This window comes from Cervus canadensis, chromosome 1 (assembly GCF_019320065.1).
Source record: "Cervus canadensis isolate Bull #8, Minnesota chromosome 1, ASM1932006v1, whole genome shotgun sequence".
Taxonomy (NCBI): domain Eukaryota; kingdom Metazoa; phylum Chordata; class Mammalia; order Artiodactyla; family Cervidae; genus Cervus; species Cervus canadensis.
Genome location: NC_057386.1, coordinates 45,182,400 through 45,197,944, shown reverse-complemented (window position 1 = coordinate 45,197,944; position 15,545 = coordinate 45,182,400). Strand labels below are relative to the sequence as shown.

General features: G+C 44.9%; 1 protein-coding gene across 5 annotated transcripts in view; it reads left to right on the top strand.

Annotated features, from left to right (window-relative positions):
• Window positions 1-15,545, top strand: part of RFFL (ring finger and FYVE like domain containing E3 ubiquitin protein ligase) — a 74,433-nt gene that overhangs the window by 29,243 nt on the left and 29,645 nt on the right. The window contains exon 1 of one of the 5 annotated variants that reach the window (XM_043480895.1): window positions 7,888-8,232. The exons of the other annotated variants lie outside the window; for them this stretch is intronic. The gene's annotated coding sequence lies outside the window, so the exon portion shown is untranslated. Of the gene's footprint in view, window positions 1-7,887; window positions 8,233-15,545 lie in introns of those variants that run through there. 5 annotated transcript variants of the gene reach the window in all.

Here is a 15,545-nt window from a genome sequence, read left to right as displayed (position 1 = left end):
TATGTGCCGTGAAGTGGTGGGACCAGATGCCATGATCTTGGGTTTTTTGAAAATTGAGTTTCAGGCCAGCTTTTTCACTCTCCTCTTTCACCCTCATCAAGAAGCTGTTTAGTTGCTCTTCACTTTCTGCCATTAGAGTGGTGTCATCTGCATATCTGAGGTTGTTATTTTTTCTGGCAATCTTAATTCCAGCCTGTGATTCATCCAGCCTGGCATTTCCCATGTTGTACTCTGCATATAAGATAAATAAACAGGGTGACTATATATACCATGATGTACTGCTTTCCCAGTTTGAAACCAGTCAGTTGTTCAATGTCTGGTTCCTAACTCTTGCTTCTTGACCTGCATACAGATTTCTTAGGAGACAGTTAAGGTGGTCTGGTATTCCCATTTCTTTAAGAATTTTCCACAGTTTGTTGTGATCCACACAAAAGCTTTACCGTAGTCTATGAAGCAGAAGTAGATGTTTTTCTGGAATTCCCTTGCTTTCTCTACAATCCAACGAATGTTGGCAATTTGATCTCTGGTTCCTCTGCCTTTTCTAAACTCGGCTTGTACATCTGAAAGTTCTTGGTTCATGTACCCCTGAAGCCTAGCTTGAAGGCTTTTGAGCATAACCTTCCTAACACGTGAAATGAGCACACTTGTACTGTAGTTTGAACATTGTTTGGGACTGCCCATTGGGCATTGGGATTAAAACTGATCTTGTCCAGTCCTGTGGCCATTGCTGTTTTCCGCATTTGTTGACATATTGAGTGCAGCACTTTTATAGCATCATCTTTTAGGATTTTAAATAGCTCAGTTGGAATTCATCACTTCCAGTAGCTTTGTACATAGTAATACTTCCTAAGGCCCACTTGGCTTCACACGTCAAGATGTCTGGCTCTAGGTGAGTGACCACACCAATGACCCAGACCCACACATCTGGGTCCTGAAGAGCTTTTTTGTACAGTTCTTGTCTAATTTGCTGTTAAATATAGATATATTGGAGATGTGCTAATTTTTTTTTTTTTTTAAATTGGTGGTCAAAAATGGTGGATTCTACTGGTCTGGTGATTGAGATGGAAAAAAAAGAAAAGGTAGAGAGAAGGATGGGAAATTAACCTGCCAGTTAGGCTACACAGTGTTTTAAACCTCTTAAGAACCCTGTGAAGTTATTTCCCCTATTTTACAGACAGGAAACTGAGGTCTAGAGAAATTAACATGCCCTAGATCACACAAGTTCAGTGATAGAACTGGAATTTGAAACTGGATCTGTTTTACTTGAAAGCCTTATCACTTCACTTATTCTCCCCGCTCTTTATCTGCTTACTGCTTTTTCATATTTTTCCATTAATGCTGACAGTGATTCTACAAGGAACAGATTAAAATAACTTCTGCAGTTTGAGGAATCTGAGGCTTCAGATGAACTCCTGACCCCAGCGTTCTCCACTGTACCACCATTGCCTCTCCAGTGGATGGAACCCAGCTGAATTGTTTTGGTGAAGTAGAAGAGATTTCTAGTTATCTGACAAAGGAGTGGAAGAGGGCACAGGGGTTGGAAGATTCTTAGACAAAGGAGAAAAGAGTAATGGTTTCCATATTTTGAGGTCTTACTGTGTTGTTAAGGCTTTGGGTTCATTACCTCATTTAGGTCCTGCATTTTACAGATCTGAAAGATGAAGTTTAGGGAAGCTAAGCACCTCAGCTGATGTCGCATAGGAAGACTTTGAGTTCTGTCTGACTCTAGGTCCCATGTCCTAAATCCTGCATGGCTCTGCTCTTCAGAGAGATGCTATGAGACATCAACTAGAGATGAATAAAGATTTCCAAGCCCGAGGATGGCTTGGTCCTAGTTGTATGAATTTGTTGGAAACCCAGTAAGTAAAGTCTTTTGACTTTTCTGTAACATTTGGTAGCTCAGGTGTGGAGAGATTGAGGAAGGAGGGGGAAGAAAGGGGTAGAATAAGAATTCAGTAGATTGGAAGAGGGCCTCAGAATACAGGAATGGCAGATCAAAATTGATCTAAGAAAAGTCGTGTTTGAAGTTCATTTTTATGACAAATATTTATCATGGTTCTGTTTGATGCACAGTATTTTGGGATGTGGAGCAAAAGAATGCAGAGATGAATAAGATCGGATAGGATCTGTGACCTGTAGAAGGTTAGAGAGGGAGATGGATAAAGTGTTTCACCACAGTGTGTGATTGGAGCGTGTGAGAGAGGTGGAAGGCAAGGAGAGGTGTGGGAACGTATTGTCCAGGTTGGCTCATCGTAGATTGGAGGTGGCATCACATAGGACTGGCCTGCTGAGTTCCATCTAGCATCTCAGGAAGCCATCTGAGGGTTTTGGTTGTTACAATTTAGGTCTGGTTCTCCTAAATGAATTTCGTTTTGTACCTGGAAATGATCAGGATTTTGGAGACAGGATTGTGTTCAGACTTGAGTGACTGAGCTCAGAGTGGTGGTGGTGGTTTAGTCGTTAAGTCGTGTCCGACTCTTACAACCCCATGGACTGTAGCCTGCCAGGTTCCTCAGTTCATGGGATTCTCCAGGCAAGAATACTGGAGTGGGTTGCCATTTCCTTTTCCAGGGGATCTTTCTCATCCAGGAATTGAACCCGGGTGTTCTGCATTGCAGGCAGATTCTTTACCGACTGAGCTACGAGGAAATGTGGAATGCCAGTTTTTATTTTAGAGTGGATTCCTTTCCTGTTGACTGGATCCTGGATTTGTCTGGGACGTTGCTGTTCAATATCAAGAGATCTGAAAACTGATGTTTAATAATAGCAGGCTTGCTTTCATGAGCATGGACTAATGTGATAGAATAGTTGGTAGGAGAGAACACAGTTACAAAAAAGCTGAGATTCTTGATGGCACGCTGCCTGAAGGAAGACATTTAACTCTCCCAGTGATCCTCCTGCAAAGGAGACACAGTTATCCTCAGTTTACAGATGAAACCAAGGTTGTGTTCAAACTGGTAAGAGGCTGAACTGAGATTGGAACCAGGTCCCTCTGACTCCAAAAACTCATACCCCTGCTGTTGTTCAGTCGCTAAGTTGTGTCCGACTCTTTGCTACTCCATAGCCTGCAGCACATCAGGCTTCCTTGTCCTTCACTATCTCCCAGAGTTTGCTCAAATTCATGTCCATTGAGTCGGTGATGCTATCTAACCCATACCTGTAACTGCTGCTATATGCTGTTCCCATTAAGCTTCATGAAAGAACCTTGTCCCACTGCAGAGAGGATGGCATGTTACCTTACTGCAGTATTTCTCTGCCTTGGGTGGTCCTGAGTCAATGTGGCTCCTTCTATTTTTTTCTAGGTTCTTTCATTGACCACACTTTGATGTGACCACATTCTTGGTTTAAATATATGAATGCCATCATCCAAGCCTTTCTGCCCTCCTTTCTTCTTTGCTTTTGGTTTGGAAGACATTGCATCTCTTTGGAGGGACTTCGGGTATCTGCACACATTGATTTTGTGATGATTTTATTATCTTAATTTTACGGGTTAAATTATGGGCTTCCTCGAGCTCCAGTCCCCCCTCCCATCCCTTCTCCACTGGGTTTAAGTTCAAATTCTGAGTCTGATTTTGGAATACTCAGTTTGGCTCCAGTCCAGCTGTCCAGTTGAGCCCCGGCTCACTGGATCATTTAGCTATTATTGTTATTACCATCTTTCCCTTCATGGCCGCTTACATCTCTAAACAAATCTAGTTACTCGCCGAAACTATATGTCCTTGATTTCCTACTTGCGTGCCCTTGTTTCTGTTGTCTTTTCAGCTTGAAATGTCATTCCTATGAAGCCTTGTCTTATCTCTCCCTGGTAGTAATCATTTCCTCCTCTGAGCCTCACAGTGGAGGATTCTTTTATGCCTCCTTTATGGCACAGCACACTTTATGCCATATATTTCAGTTGTTTGTGTACATGCCTTTCTCTCTCTTGCTAGACCATAACATCGTTGAGCAGGTCTCTCTGGTTGACCTTTGTTTCTCCTCTAGTTTTGTTCCCTGCACATGGTAGGCAGTGGATATCTGTTGGATAAATGGATAAGCAGAATTTCAGATTTAAGAAAAAAAGCTTGCTGGTGTAGCTTTTTTCCCTCTTGCTTCTCTTCTTCCTTTGCTTTCCTTCTTTCTTTCTTTGCACTGACTCACTGAACTTGTGTTCACCACTCCCTTTTCTTACCCAGATTTGCCTCATTCTTTCCCCATTAGCAGTCACTGTGTGGGAGGGAGTACCACATGTTACTGGTCAGTTTTCTGCATCCTTTGTGGCTCCAGATTCTCTCCAGGAATCCTATGACCAGCATGGGAACCAAGTGGTGATTACATTCCGATCTTAATGAAAAGACCGTGTGTAAAGAAGAGTCCTCAAGGTTTGTTAATATATGGCTTTCAAGTGGGAAACTTTCTGATATCCATTTCAAGGGAACGCAATAAAAAATCCTTGGGTGCTAAGGAGGTAGATCAAGGTGTATATTCACACTGCGGGGTATGGGATGTTAGAGGCATCTTGTTGACCAAGGGAATAATGCAGGAAGCCACGGAATCTTTTGCTGTTAGTGATGAATCCCTGCATTTTTTCCACAGCTGGAAGAGACATTAGAGATGAATGTAGTGCGATTGTCCTCTTTTCCAGATGGAAAAGCAGACGCAAAGAAGCTAAATGACTCGTCCATAAAAACTGGGGTATTCGTTGTCCAGCGTTTATTCCCAACACTGAATGTGGCTTGGGGGAACCACGGGCTCTTTGAAAACAGTGGAAGTTTGGCTTGAAGTGGAGGTTCCGGGTCTCTCAAACTGAAGGCTTCTGCAGTGCTGAAAAGTAGACTGAGGTTGGTAGCAGGTTGGATCAGGGACTGAGTTCACCAGAAGGGTCCTGTTAACTGTTGTGATCACTCGGCAAAGTTCCCTTCTGAGAATCAGCTCACTGGGGACTGGCCGACAGACTGGCTTCTTCGACATTTGAAAATAAGCCAACGTTTAATAATGAAAACATCTCCAAGTTTTCTTGTTCTTTTTCCCAGCCCTCACATCCTAAGTTTCATTCCAGGCTTAATTTTCTTATCTCAGCACTATTTGTGTTAAGTTTTTATTGTTTACTCCAAGTCAGATGTCAGTATGAAGAAGCCTGGGAAATCCAGGAAGTGTCTGAGAGGTTGATGATGGATTTTGGGTGCTTTTTAGGTGCATCTTTTACCCGACTCCTAGAACTATGTATTCTGTTGTCACTGAAATGCTGTCCAGTGAACCATTGGCAGATATGAAAGGTTACCATTTGTGGCTGGGGAGCAGCCCTGTAAAGCGATCAGGCGGCCCAGAACAGGAAGTCAAGTGCAAACAGGATGTGCTTGTCTTTACTGTGACTTGTACGCCTGCATTTTGAAACTTGGTGTGGTTAATAAGTCAAGAGTTGAGCTTGGCTGAAGAAGTCTCTGTTTCTGCTTTGAAAAGGAGCTAAGGCAACAAGACCTATACTGGCCTTGCCTTATTAGAGGTGCAATCTTTTTTTCTGGGGATCAGGTCGCTCTTCCTGGCACACGGTGGTTCTTCCTAGCTTATTCCATATTGCATCTGTGTTTTACAAAATGAAACCCCTGAATTGACTGCTAATCTGTGTACTTTTGATAGATGCAAGATTCATGCTATATTTGGTTATTTATTTATTTTTTGATAACAATAGGAAATTTTAGCCTCTAAGTCACTTTTTAAGTTACAGGTTCTTTTTGTTGAATTCCAGGATTTCTAAATCTCCTTTTGAGTGTTTCCTGAGTTAGGTGGTTTACAAATAACCCCAGGGTCTTTTTTAGTCTTTCAAAATTTCCTTGAGTGTGGAGGCTGGATCTAATTGTAACTGCTGAACTGTTTTACACCTCAGCAAGTTTCTGGAATAATTTGCTTGGGGGTCACTCAGCTGGTAAACAATCTTCGGAACTCCTGTTTTCTGATTCTCCATTCCTCATTGCTTCCCACTGTGAAATCTGCTTTATTATGTCTCTTTTGGGGTCTTTGTGGATTATTAAAAAATGCTTGAGTTATTTTAGAGCAGCACCATTCTGGTGAACTAATGAGTTCAGGGCAGGTAAAGCTTTGGGTAATATTATTTTGTGTAACCTGTATCCTTTCCACATTGCAAAGAAGACTGTCCTACTTTGTACTGATAATTCCAGGAGCAGATGGATAAAAGTAGCACATCCTAACATCCATGTAAACAGCATCTCTTCCTGGTATCGGGACGGATGTCAGTTTCTTCACTCTGTCAAGGAGTGGTGAACATGAGGCAGTTTGTACTGTGTTGTGGGATATACAGGCAGAGTAAAACCCGAAGGCCAGGTAAGCACGGTTTTCTTCACAAGGAGATAGTATGGAGTGAATACAAGGTTTTCTTTGTGGTCCTAGGTGAACTGGAAATCTCCATTTCTGCTTTTTGGGATAGATACTGGGCATTTCACATCCTGGAGTGAGCAGACAGCATTTCAGAAAGTCGGCATAATTTTCAGTTTGAGATTATATACATCGAACCACCCAAAGGTCTTAAGGAGTTGGTCTGAATTCGTCCTGCCTTTATCCCCAAATCCCATCTGACTTGAGTGCAATACATAGTTACAGAGGTCCCTCCCTCTGTGAATGTTCTTCAACTTGATTACCAGTTTGTCAGTGGCTGTCCCAGTATCTAGTGAAAGCAGCTTCTTCAGTCAGAAGGTGCAGAACAGCTTATCTGGTAAATCCTGTCCCCTGCACTGAGAGAACAAGGAGAAGCAGAGTCTTTTTCATCTTGATAGTCTTCATCAGTTTTGATGGAAAGAAGGATCCTCAGTAATTAAACCGCAGATCCGTTTATTCTGTTTTCAGTGTTGTCGAAGACTTCACTCTGCACTGCTTTCTTCCCTGATTGACTCGCCCTTCGGGGCAGAATGCTTGGGCTGAAATTAAATGCATAGGTTTCTCTGTTGCACTGTTCAGTCTGTCATCTCTCCTGAAAGCCAGGCGGAGAAGCAGCCATCTAATCGGTCAGACCCCAAGGGTGCTATTTTGGCGCAGCTCCATTGGTTAGAATTACTTTCCCCTGAACTTCAGAGCAGTTGCTCCCTCTGCAGATATGTGTCATCCACTAGTTGGAACCAGGGAGTTTCCAGGAACATTTATAACTTGTGGTTATTATGTATGTTTTTCTGTTGTTTACAGCAGACAGTTACCACTTCAGAAAAAGAACTCATTTGTTACTGGTGGAAAGTGAATTCCCACTCCTTCTTCCCTTCCTGTTGTCATTGTAACCCTTTCTCCCCCTGAGACCCGGTGCTCTTCTGGTTCTTACCTGCCTTTTGTTCTGTTTCTCTCCCACCTGGCTCAGGCTGTGTGCTCAGTAGTGACAGGCAGAGGTCTGCTTGAACCGTGTCTGGTCAAAGTCTGTCTCATTTCTTTTCTCTGTTATCTTCTCCATGTGTTGTTTTCATCTTTATGTGTATTCTTTGCCGATTCATTGCAGCACCGTTTCAAACCACAGCCTCCAGGAGGGCACTGATGCCTTCTGTGCCTTGGGATGCAGGGGAGGGATGGAAGTGAGGAACTTGTCTATCTTCCAGGCTCTCCCTTTCTGGTTTTTTAATGCTGTAATAACTGCCAGTTGTAACATTTTTCTGTTACTTTTCGAAGGTCAGTCTGTTCCCCTTCTTTTTTCTTTTTTTCAAGTAATCTTAGCAGACGCCTAAATTATCTTCAGCATGTGTGAGGTAGGCACATTATCATGAGAGCTTTCCTTAAAGGGACTGCTGTGGTTCTGTGGGTTGAAAACCCATAATTTGCTCATCACCCTGGAATTATGATGGTGGAGTTTTCAGGAGCGAATGTTTGTCCCTTCCCCCCAGTTTTGAAAGCTCTGATGCCGTTATCATTAGTCAGACTTCAACAAATACCTGATGATCACATTTGCCTGGCACTGAGGTTGGGAATACAGCTATAAAGTGACTCGCTTCTGTTTCCTGTTTCACTTTCTACTCCCTAATCACGGGAGATGAACAGTCTAGAAAGAATCATACAAATCGTCAGCCAGGTGCTTCAACGCGGCGCTGCCGCAACGCTCACCCTCTGAGAATGCACTCGCGGTGTCGCCTGGGGACCGCGCCGGGTTTTGTCTTTTTGGAATCACTAGCGGCTGGACGAGGGCTGAGCAGATGAACGCGTGATAGTTGTCAGGAGGCGTTCAAGACTCTGTGAGAGCACAGACGGGGCCCAGAAGGTTCCCCCGAGGAAGTAAGTGCCACTGGAGGAGGCGGGGTGCGAGCAGGGTCGCCGGGGCTGAGAGAGGAGCTGGGGGCAGGTTCCCGAGGCCGCAGTAAGCTTGGCCTTTGGGGGATGAAGGCCCCAGAGCACCAATGAGGGGTTTTCATTTATTCAGTGGTTACCAGTGAAAGCACTTCTTAAAAGGGAAGATGATAGAGCATTGGTTGTACTTGAGACAATTAAGTCAGAAAGCCCTCCGTCCTCCACGGGAACAGCACAGGTGGGCAAGAGTAGGAACTGAAACACATTCCAAATGTCAAGGAAGAGCTTTATCTTCAGGAAGTGGAGGTCTGTGTGACGCAGTGGTCCCCAAAGGTGGTAGTGAGCAGGAAATGAAGATGACTTTCTGGACGTGTAAATTAAAATGCTGGCTTCCCAGGGAGGGTTTTTCTGTCTACAGTGCCTCTCACAAGGCCCTTGAGTGCTGAAGGTTGGCTTCGTGCGTAGGTACCCATTTGGGCGTCCCTGGAAGGGGGCAGGATGTAGTGTGATGGACTTCTCCCCACCGCCCCCTTGAGAGGCTGTCCATAATCTTCTCCCGGTTGGTCGTCAGTTGATTGTTCACCTCCCTCTCCCAGTGCAGAGGCCCTTGAAACCCTGGTGTTCAGGGTGGGGAATGTGGATGGTGAAAGCAGCCCCTCTACCCCACTTTCCGTAGGACCACAAAGAACTCAAAGGACCTGAACTTACATGCGATCGCCCTCCATTGGTGCGACCCTGGTCCCTCTTGAGCCCAGTGTTCATTTACAAAATGAGCATTTCAGTTCTGATGTTTTTGGCTGCGTTATTATATTAAATGAGACGCTAGATGGAAATATAACAACTCACTTGGTTCATGTTAAGTATTCTATAGTGTTTTTACCTTTTCCTTAAAAAGTAAAAATTTCTAGGATCATCTGAGAAGGGACTTCAGGACCCTCAAATCTGAATACCTCCCCCCAGGCCTGTGCCTGTGCCTTGCCTGTGCCTCAAATAACGGCACAGGAGATTCTCTCTCCCACCCGAACTTTTTTTTTTTTTTTGCTGTGTGGTGCTGGCATGCAGGATCTTAGTTTCCTGACCAGGGATTGAACTTGTGCCTTCAGCAATGAAAGCGCAGAGTCCTAACCACTGGACCCACCAGGGAATCCCCTCACCGGAAGCTTCGATCATTTTGTATTGAAGGGTAGCGTGGGGATTGGAGGAGAGGGGAGCCAGACCCAGGTGCCTTGGAAGGACTTCTCGGTGTGGATGCAGGCTCCGGAAGTGGTCTGGGGAGAGGCACAGGCGCGATCCCCATTAGTTCATGCCTTACTCTAGTGTCTGCCGTTCAGTGAATGGCTAATGCCGCCTTCCACCATTGTGCAAAACTGAAAGCCCAATAAGGTCTGCTCCTTCCACATGGAGCACCTACTCTTTGTCCAGCCCGTGAGGTTCAGGCAAGTGTATTCATTGCAGTGACACTCAGAGAAGCAGCTTCCTCAAGCTTCTTCCTTTCCTTATTGCTAGGGTTTAAGGTCAGACCGAGTCTGGGCTTCCCAGGTGTCCAGTGGTAAAGAATCTGCCTGCCAGTGTGGGAGATGCGGGAGACATGGGTTCGATCCCTGGGTCAGGAAGATCCCCTCGGAGAAGGAAATGGCAACCCACTCCAGTATTCTTGCCTGGAAAATCCCATGGACAGAGGAGCCTGGTGGGCTACGGTCCATGGGGTCGCACAGAGTTGAACACAACTGAGCATGCACGTACACACTGACTGAGTCTAAAACCAAAGTAAAACAGAGTTGGTAATTTTATTTTTTTCATATATATACTTTTACTCTTCTATTTTCTAAAAATTCAGCCCGAAAGGAAAATTCTTATCTAGGAAATGCATTTTCTGTTACCCACATCTAAAGGACTGCTTTGGAGGATGGAAGACCCCTATTAGCTTTGGAAATGTTCCAGCCTTGAAGTCTCTCCTGTTTACGACCAGCCTGTACACCACCTCAGCAGAGTTGTTGCTCCCGTTCAGATCTTGGAGTTCTAAAGTTGCACAGGATACTTGTCTCCTCTGTGACTTAGGTGTTCTGAGTTCTTCATTCTGAAATAAACATCTCAGAGATAGTCCCAGTACCACAGAGAACATGCTTCCTCATCCCATACCCAGCAAGGGAGACAGACAGTCTGTAGCGTGGTTAACCCCACAGGTTGCCTGCTTACAAGTGCCACAGTCACCCTATTTTATGCGCATTGTGTTGTCACCAGCATTTTAAATCTTCCCCTTCTGAGATAGACCCTGGTCAGGCAGGTTTCCTGGAAAATTCCACTTGCAACTCCAAGATCCAGTTTTTTTTACATTAAACAGTTTTTGAGGGAATTCGAGTTTCTTTCTACACTAACTTCTTTTTAAAAATTAGCAGCCTTCCAAGCTGAGAGATGATTTTAAACTTCAGGTGAGTTCTCCAGATAATGATTATGTCTTTGTTGTGTGGGTGATGTGATCAGCTGTGTCAGAGGCCCCATCCAGCCCGGTCCCTTGGGCGGTGGGGAACTCAGGCTTTGTATGACCAGAGGGAGTGAGGGACATTGGGATTGCCAGCCAACAATCGCCATTGAACAGCCTGGCTGTTGCCATTTTAGACTTGTAATGACGTGCAGTTTAATGACCATTTATTTTGATTTGCTGTTTGTGGAGCACATACTGTAGGTTGGGCACTTGCCAGCCGGGGAGGTGTTACCCATCTCATACAGGTGAGAAAACGGACTCAAAAAACTTAAGAAGCTTGTTGTCCAAGGCAAGCTACCTTTTTGTTGTTTCTTTTTTAAGAAAAAATACTTATTTTTTGGTTGCACTGGGTCTTCATCGCTACACTCAGGCTTTCTCTCGTTGCGGAGGGCAGGGGCGACTCCAGCTGTGAGCGTGGGCTTCTCATCGCGGTGGCCTCTCTCATTGAGAAGCAGAGGCTCTAGGCACACGGGCTTCAGTGGCTGTGGTGTACAGCCTTCGTTGCTCTGAGGCCTGTGGAATCTTCATGGACCAGAGATCTAACCCATCTCCCCTGCACTGGCAGGTGGATTCTTATCCACTGCACCTGCCAGGGAAGTCCTGTTTCTTTTTTGGTTTTTAATTTCTTTGCCGCACTCTGCAGCATGTGGGATCTAAGTTCCTCGAGCGGGGATTGAACCCGTGCCCCCTGCAGTGGAAGTGTGGCGTCTTAACCACTGGACTGCCAGGGAAGTCTCATGAAAGTGAAAGTTGCTCAGTTGTGTCCAACTCTTTGCGACCCCACGGACTATACAGTCTATGGAATTCTCCAGGCCAGAGATACTGGAGTGGGTAGCTGTTCCCTTCTCCAGGGGATCTTCTCAACCCAGGGATAGAACCCAGGTCTCCTGCATTGTGGGCAGATTATTTACCAGCTGAGCCACCCGGGAAGCCCAAGAATACTGAAGTGGGTAGCCTATCCCTTCTCCAGGGGATCTTCCTGACCCAGGAATTGAACCAGGGTCTCCTGCATTGCAAGCAGATTCTTTACTAGCTGAGCTACCAGGGAAGCCCAAAAGCTACCTTTGTAATTGATAAAGGACTTTGTTGTAGTCACCTTATATCATTATAAATATTGGCAGAATGCTTTGGGCCCTAATGAGAGATAACTAGTCCTTGTCTCTCAGACTGTATTGATAAAAGTATGGATTATTTCTCCCATTTGCTCATTCTGCAAGTTATTTGGGGGCCTACTATAAAGTAGCCCTGTGCTAGCTGACGTGGATAGAAATGTGAAGGCAGATGAGGTTCCTGCCTTTGGAGTTTACACTGTAGACAGACGGATGTAATTACAGCTTGTGATCATTCTCCTGAAGGAAACTGAAAGGGCACCGATCAAGTGGGTGACTGAGGAGGACGCCTCCAAACAGGCGACATTTGAGCAAAGACTGAGGTTGGGAAGAGTAGCAGCAGTAGGGGAGCAGGTGTGGGGATCCCGAGGCAGGAGCGAGCCTGGCGCCCTTGAGGAACTGAAAGCCTTGCCTGTATTTGAATTTTATGTAAATCAAATCACTTAATGTGTATTCTTTTGTGCCTGTCTTCTTTCACTCAGCATTATAAGATTCATCTCCAGCCCACTGCACACAGCAGTGGTTTTGCTCTCACTGCTGTCTGAGTAGACCTTCGTGTCTTTTCTACTGTGGATTGATGTTTGGATCTTTTCCAGCCTGAGACTCTTACAACAGTACTGCTACGAACATTCTTGTCCACTTCTTTTAAGAAACATGTTTCCGGTTGGGTGTATACCTGGAAGTGGAATTGCAAAGCCCTGTGTGTGCAAATGTGTGTGTTTCCCAAGTGGTGGTGCCAGTTCACTTTTCTGCCGGCAGTGTGAGAGTTCCAGTTACTCTGTATCCTTGTCGACACTTGCTAGTATCTGTCTTTTCCATTTCAGCCATTCCAGCAGGTGTTCGGTGATAACACTTTGTGATTGTAATCTCTACTTAGGACAGGGAAGAGTTTTTTAAACTGAGAGGTCCTGGAAAGTGCCTGTATGCTAATGCGAAATCTCCAGTAGATGTAGAAAACAGACGCTCAGAGGGGAATGGGCAGCAGGGCAGACAGACTGATTTTTTTTTTTTAAGTTTATTTATTTATGACTGTGCTGGGTCATTACTGTGTGGGCTTTTCTTTAGTTGCAGTGGTTCTTCTCTAGAAAAAGTGGGCTTTTCTCTAGTTTGTAGTGTGCAGACCTCTCATTGCGGTGGCTTCTCTTGTTGCAGAGCACAGGCTCTATCTAGGGCTTGGGGGCTTCAGTAGTTGCCGCTCCTGGACTCTAGAGCACAGGCTCAATAGTCGTCACACACAGGCTTAGTTGCTCCTTGGCATGTGGCATCTTCCCAGACCAGGGATCGAACTTCTGTCTCATGCATTGGCAGGTGGAGGGAGTCTTTACCACTGAGCCGCCAGGGAAGCCCTGATTATTTTTTTTTTTTTTTTTTTGCGGGGGTGGGGTGGAATTGAGAAAACTTTTCTTGTGATTTACAGAGTGTGGGCTTTAGGGTCTAAGCGACTTAGGTTCACATTCTGGCTTTCTACCTTCTGGGTATGACCTTTAGGTAAGCAAGTTACTTATGTTCTCTGAACCTTGGTTTTCTTACCTGAAAATGGGACTAATTATGGGCTTCCCTTGTAGCTCAGTTGGTAAAGAATCTGCCTGCAATGCAGGAGACCCGGGTTCTATCCCTGGGTTGGGAAGATCCCCTGGAGAAGGAAATGGCAACCCACTCCAGTATCCTTGCCTGGAAAATCTCATGGACAGAGGAGCCTGGTGGGTGGGATGCAGTCCATGAGGTCACAAAGTCGGGCACTACTGAGCGACTAAAACACAACCTGCCTTGCCAGACTCTTGTGAGGACCATATGAGATAACACCAGGCACTGCCTAACCCAGCTCAGTGCCTGGAGATGAGAAGTATTCCTCCAGTGGAGAATGGTACTTTCTTTACTTCTTAGAAAATGTAATTACTTCTACAGGTATTTCAAAGAGGTATGGCTAAGCCATATTGACAGGTTTTTCATAGCATTTTCTTTCAAAGTCATTGCGGTTGTATGTTAATTGCTTTTTAAGGATGGTATACAAGATGAAGCAAAGCCCATTCTATATTAATGATGCAGAACGTGGGGGTACTTTCCTTTCTACACTTAATAGCATAGATGCTTTTGATAATTCTAGCGTTACGGTAGTGATAGGAAGCAAACCACACTCAGAAAACAAGAGATGATTCTGTAAGGCTTGCAACTAGCCATTTTCTCATTTGCTGAGTCTGAAAGTGAAAGTGTTAGTCGCTCAGTCGTATCTGACTCTCTGCGACCCCGTTGTCTGTAGCCTGCCAGGCTCCTCTGTCCATGGAATTCTCCAGGCAAGAATACTGGATTGGTTGCCATTTCCTTCTCTGGGGGATCTTCCTGACCCAGGGATCAAACCCTGGTCTCCTGCATTGCAGCCAGATTCTTTACCATTTCAGCTACCAGGGAAGCCATGTCAGAAAAGTACGTATTAAAAAAAATAAAAAATACTTCTTTGAGGATAGGGGGCATTTTAATTAGGTTTTTTTTCAAAGGGTTTTTTACGATGTCTTCTATAGTGCGTTCGAGAGGGCTTCTTGGTAGGTTAGTGGTAAAGAATCTGCCTGTCAGTTCAGAAGACAAGGGTTCAATCCCTGGGTCAGGAAAATCCCCTGGAGGAGGAAATGAAGACCCACTCCAGTACTGTCGCCCGGGAAATCCCATGGACAGAGGAGGCTTGCGGGATACAGTCTGTGAAGTCGCAAAGAGTTGTACACAACTTAGTGACTAAACAGTGGTGACAACATACGGTGGGTTCACTGTAAGTATCTTAATTCCAAGATGTTGCCGTCTGTGTATCGGGGTAAAGCCTGTTGTTGCAGAAGTACCTTGGCTCACAGAGCAGTTAACTAAACTCCGAAGAAACTGGATGAGAACCTTGGGGACCTCAAGTTTAGTGCCTTGGATTTTGGTGGGTTAGCAAAATAGTTTTGAAGTTGCATTGCAAACTTGGAGATTTTCCTGAGATACTGACATTCTGACCCTTCTCTTTTCCATGGGAAAGTCCATGGCCACCCCTGATCCAGTTAAAATCATTTGTGTTGGGTGGGCGGACAAGTGGAGAAGTGATTGTTTTCAAATTACTTAGGATTCTAGGACTTAACAGGGACAAATCACATTATCTGCCTTCTCACCTCTAACTGTGGCTGTACTCAGCCTACCTGGAATGGGTCATTTCTCTTACCCTGTTATTAGCACTGTTATTTTCCTGTTCAACAGGGTTCGGTCTACCAAGCTGACAGAATCCCATGTGCCAGCTAGCCACTCTGGCCTCAGACCACAGGGTTCTTCCACAGGGAATGGTACATTTTCTTGTTCACCCCAGCCCTACATCTCCCACCTTTTTTACCCTTTAGGCATATTGGAAGAGGAGAGCCTGGTAGGTTTCAAACAAACTTAGTAAAAGAGCAGTCAGACTGTATTTGAAAATTAAATTGCCAAGTCCTTTTTTTTCTGAGGAGGGTGAGGAAAGTTGGGGGAGGGATTTTCAAGCCCTTGGCAAAGATTAGGTGGTAATTTTCTTTGCAGATCAGGAGGATGTTTGCAGATCACAGAGGGAAATTGTTCAAGTTGTCAATGTAGGGAAAATTCTTTTTATTTTGTGTAGGGGTATAGCCGGTTAGCAGTGTTGTGCTAGTTTCAGGGGAACAGCGAAGGGACTCAGCCAACCACATACATGTATCCATTCAGGGAGAATTCTTTTTTACTTTTAT